The following is a 6,000-nucleotide window of genomic DNA, read 5'->3' on the forward strand; positions in this document are numbered from 1 at the left end:
GTGTGTATGTTGGTTTAAATTTTTTGAAGAATTACCTTAAAATTGTGTTGTAAATGCCCAAAACAGTAAATTCATATGTACCAACAAGGGCACGGAATGAACGATGCCACAACTCTTCAAAGTGATGTTATTTCTAAACACATCAAACTCCTGTCCCATATGCCCATATGTGTGTGGCGCGGTGGGCGAGCTGTCGAAGGCGCCAGGCTAGTGATCCAGCGAGGCTGAGGTATCGGGATCGAGCCCACCTGTGACCGGGTGTGAAAACCTTGGAGTCAACTTTGTGTGCAGACACTTTCCGTGTTGTCAGAAACCCTAGTGTACAGTACACAACCCTGTGCACTTAAAAGAACTTACGAATCCATTGGTATATGACCAGATGGTGGCCACACGAATACGTGCGAACACCTAGTTGCGGGTACAGCAACGTGCAGTTGACAGAGTACTGTGACTATATATGTGTCCCAGTTCACCCAGCTGTGAATGGGTACCTCGTTAGGATGAGAAAGCCACAATAACTCGGTGCGCATATTGGCTGCAACAGTTGTATACTCCCCATGGAGTTGAGATTGATAATACGATGTACCGTGGAGATTGACATCCAATGATCGAGGGAAAAAATACCAGCGCCTTGAGCATGATGGGTGCCTTTTTTCAAGGTGGTGGACATAGGTGTTAGTAGATTTATTGTTTACATATATTGCTTGGCTGCATACATTAAAGTTATATGAAGGAACACGCAGATTTCCATATTAACTTGCAAGATGAAAATACAAATTTTCAGACGATCGATGTAATTGTTTTTTGCAATGAATTATGTTCTATATTACATCAAGTATGACAGTTTAATCGGTTTATGTTCAATATATACATATTGTATGACACAAACAATGTTGTAATAATTACAGATTATACTCGGATTACATATTCCAGAAACGTTGGGATTGACCTCAGTCATTTCACAAGGATGTGCTACGAGCTATTCAGATCGAGGGAGATTGTACGAGGAACAACTCGGTGTCTGTACAGCTTGGATATTTCCAGACAACTTCGATTCCGGTAAGCCGTCTGCTGTTGGCACTACTCTGTAAAAAAGCACGTGATTTTGCGCCTCACTCAACCCCAACCCATTCGAAACGAAACCAAGCCTCCAGAAAACAAAGTTGAATCGTATAATTTGATCAATTTGTATACGAACGGCCTCTATATTAGTCGCCTAGTGCTTCGTTATACATCGGCCTCAACTGTTTTACTTTGTGATGTCACGGAACGTGTGTCCAAAAGCAAAGAAATATTGTGTTGAACTGACCAATGATTTAAACGGTACATTAAAGGGGTACTTTTAAAAGATTACACAGATAACCGCAGAATAGTTTTACTGACAGACTAGGCCGACTAGCAGTCGATAATGTCCTTTGGTTTGGTTATAGCAATGGGTTGGAGCGACGATATGTCATTGTTCAATTTGTCTGTTTTAGCACAACGTCATTGTGTCGTCTTATTCAAACTATTTCTCAACGGTGCATTGTTATGTGCTTGTTTCAGTGTCCTTGTAGCTTTATTACACACGCTTATCTTCTTCAGGCACGAATCTTCATCGGATATTACTCAGTGTTCATGAAGGAATGGCTGAACGTTTTTAGTAGGGAACATTTCCTTGTCCTAAGTACTGAAGACTACAACAGTGACATGGAGGGTGCACTGCGAGAAGTATATGATTATTTAAAATTGAGTAAGTTCATTAGGAGATAAACGTACTGTGTTTGAAATTAGATGAATGTTACACCAAATTGATAGTCTCTAAATTTCTGTAACCTGTTGAACATGCTGTATTCATTATGGTAAGCAACAAAATCTACAAAGAGCTTGTAAACAAATGTGATTACCCTAGACTTATCCAGATAAATTAAGGTGTGGGGGTAGCTTAGTGTTTGAAGAGTTCAAACGTCACACCGAGGGGCAAGGTTCGATTCCACACTTGCGTAAAGATATTTGAAGCCCATATCTGGTGTCCCCGCTGTGAGTATTGCTAAAAGCGGCGTCACTCGTAACTCTCTTACTTGAAGGATGAATCAATTGTATTTCAGATCACACTGAAGATTTCCTGAATAAGATCGCCCGTATACCGCACATGCACGTCACTGAGAAGAAGAAGAAAGCTGGACCAATGCTTGAAAAAACGCGTATATTGTTGGACAATTTGTACCTACCGTACCTCAATGAGTTAGCTGACATACTCCAAGACAAGAAGATCCTGTGGTTGACATGATTCACAGATAGGTACAATATGTACAATGTAACAGAAGACGAGGCTGCTCAGATAAACAGATTTCATTTCATTCGTTCATTAGTAATGAGATGATTCTGGCATATTCAACGTATTTGTCGCTTGTAGATTGGGATGAACGAACAGTGTCATATGGAAAGGTGTTGAACACAGAATAAATGCAAAAACAACCTCACCTCAAAAACATGAACCCAAAGTCGATTGTAAGACAACGAAAATATCATCTGCAAATGTTTCAGAATCACTAACAAACACTGATAATACCACGCATCCATGTGATATTTTGCGTACAAATTCTCCTACTATGGGTGGATTACCCCCAGGCTGGATTCAAATCCAGACCCTTAAGAAAGGCACTTGTTCGCCAAAGCGATAATAGCCTCTGAACCGTCGATATTTCCACAAGCAATGAGGTGAGGTGAGGTGACATTAGGTTTTAACGGCGTGCTTGAGAATATTTCGCTCATATGACGACGTGCATGCATGTGTATGTGTATGTGCGGCTGCTTGTACTAGCCCAGACTTAAGCTGGTTTTATAGTGCTAGCCCACTGAGATACCATGCCGCAGTGAAGCATGAATACCCCACTCAGACACATTATACTGACTCCGAGCCTACCAGTCCTTGTTGTACCCATTAATGCCGAGCGCCAGGCAGGGACCAACAAGTACCATATTTTAACGTCTTTTGGTATGACGCGGTCGGGGATCGAACACAAGCAATGAGAAAGAACAACGGTGTAGTCTGTTATATTTGGGATTTTGAATATTTTGGGGGAAGTCATGGTGGCTAGGTTGGTTAGATCTGATGTTTGCTTACGCTGAATGTTTAAATCTTGACATATATAAGCCAGGTCGGTTTTTCCAAAAACACATTTGACACTAAAATTAGATTTGGGAAATTTGGGACGTTGAAAACCGTTAAGACATTTAAACTATTCTTATGTTTTCATTTTCATGCTTTTTGTGTGAAAAGCATTCATCCTCTGATCGTGCAGTTAGAGATGAGTGTGGAAGGTACACAGCGTACATGTTTACTTAAAAGAAACGTTGTAATTTATTGTTCTTAGACTGAAAAAAATGGCAAGACTAATTGAGTTACAAAATGTAGACATGATATTTTTCGCTACATCTGAGAGCAGCGTCAATAGTAGTGTGTAAATAATGTTTCGAAGTTTTGTCGGAATTTCATGAGTGAGTGAGTGAGTCCAGCTATATAGCGGCGGCCTGTAAATAGTGATCAAGAGCATGAGCATCCATCTACGCAACTGGGATATGATGACATGTGTCAACCAAGTCAGTGAGTCTGACCACCCGATCCCATTAGTCGCCTCTTACGACAATCCTGGATTACTAAAGATCCGGATCTTAACGGGTCCGCCACAGAGGAGGCAAATGTCCACATATCCATATATATATTTACCACCGTATCAAAACATGAATCAGGAATGTAAATCCTGCAGTGGCATGAGCTTGGCCGAGGTTTGAATGTAACTCATAGAGAGAAAATGTTTAATTGTAATCGTTGTAACTTCCCCTGGCGACTTGGGTATTTCTGGATGATGAATAATGGTTTTAAAACGTTTCTTTGAGTCTGCTGGCATATGTAGACGTACTTGGTACAGGGTATTACTCTCCTGCTGATGGCGAATTCTGAATGTCGATCATTTGCTCTTATTTTGAATCATGTCCACTCCTTAGACATGGGCTTAGGGAATTATCATTTTAGACGCATATTTCCTTCAGTTTCTTTTGTTAAAAGCTATGTATTTTTCTGACGATGGCCATTTTCAGAGTATTCAGAATGTGCACGGCAGGATGTTTGCGGAAATATTATTTTTCGTCCAATTTTCTAGCTTGTTTACAATTATTATCAAACCATGGTTTGTGGATGTACGGATCTGAAGAATGCTTGGAGACTTTCGTCTCCTACAGCATTTACCAGATCTGATTGTAGTTGTATAGGTTTTAGTCCTTCGCTGCATAGTGCTTGGAATATACACGAATTGATCTTTATAAAGGTCCACCTTTATACATTGATCCGTGTTTGTTAGATGTTTTCGTGAGACAAAATGCGATCGTTCCAAAATGTTGAATCAATAACTTAATCATATTATCATCTTAATAATATTAATCCCTATCATGGTGCATAATCTCACTCTTTATTAACATACAGCAATGCAAAATGGACATAAAACATATTAATGTAGTCATCCTACTTACCTTCATCAGGAGATGGTCGCTACGGCACCTCTCCGTGACGATCGGTTAGAGCATCTGGTACAAAACATACTTACGCTTCACAAAGAACCAATAATCAATAATGGTTTCTGGTTCATCTAGTACAATCAATACCTTTAACGACCATTATATCAATCGCCAGTTTCGAATATAGGCCAACACCATTAATTATATATGTTCAGATTCCTTTACAGAAATATTGTCATCCCTGTTTGTTTACTCATGCGAGCACGTTGTAACCAACGTAACATACACTCTAGATCCTTTACCTGCCCAGGTAGCATCATCTTTTTTAAGATTGCCATCTCTTTACATATGACAAAAGATGTATCAACGAACAGACTGACAAACAAACGTATAATAATGGCATAATTTAAAAAACATTAAATGAGAATTTTGCGAAAATTTATAACGCGCTTTTTCCAGGCTTGACATCCTGCTCAAGATGCACAATCTGATTCTTATTGTTTTGTTAAACTAATATGGATACCAATTCACTTTCTCACCTTTTAATGGCAGGAAGAGGACATGAATCATATGACCCTAAGGGTAAAGTACTCAAATTTCAAAGTTGAAATTTCCCACTTGAATGTATGCATCATGTATGAGGGTTGAAAGATTTGAACTTGATATTTTAGTGGTCAGGAGTGAATTCATTAATTGACAAACGCCCGGTGTCAACTGATTTCCAGTGATGCATTCATGTGTATGTCATCGCCAGTTTCCCTTTTACGTCCCTTTGAATCTGTTTTGGTGGATAACACAGAATACGTTTTGTGGATAACAACTTTTTGTTTAATGGAAAATCGTGACTGTGACTGTGACTGTCGGTGATTTCGATTTCTATGCCAATCAAATATTAAAGCCCTTTTTTCTACACAAAAGGGAAGTTCACTGAACGCTTTCGTAAGTAGGGCAAACCCATCCAAGCTTCTCGGCAAGTGTAAGAAAATCAATTATACCTTATGGGACTTGGTCATATTGTTATACCTTCATGGTGACACATTTGTAATGCGTAGCTGGCAAAAATATGTTGTTAGACTCGGTGATGTGGTTGACTGTCATCGTATGCACCATCTTAACGCTGGGCGTTGCTAATAGCAGCGTGCATTCAATGGTGTGCATCCAAAACCGGAGTGTCCTTGTCGGGCTAAAACAAAAAGCAAACGCCCAAGGGATATTTGATATTTGGAGGCAACAAGTAAACTTTGAAATCAAGATGTTAATTTTTCAGATCCATCAATTGTGAAAAAAGACGGTTACAAATCCATAATGGTCATTTTATCAAATGTTGTTACATATCTGAGTCAAGTATCTTACATATTTCAGCCCTGTGTTAAACAAAACTCAATAGCAAATGATTGGCCTCCTGAAGAAAGGTTATTACAACTGACCTTCACGGGTGTCTAACACCATGCCTAAAACTGTAAAATATGAAAATATGCTCTGATAATGCACGTATTGCTGTAAGTA

The sequence above is a fragment of the Haliotis rubra genome, unplaced genomic scaffold (assembly GCF_003918875.1).
Source record: "Haliotis rubra isolate DU_JTF1 unplaced genomic scaffold, ASM391887v1 Scf629, whole genome shotgun sequence".
Classification (NCBI taxonomy): Eukaryota; Metazoa; Mollusca; class Gastropoda; order Lepetellida; family Haliotidae; genus Haliotis; species Haliotis rubra.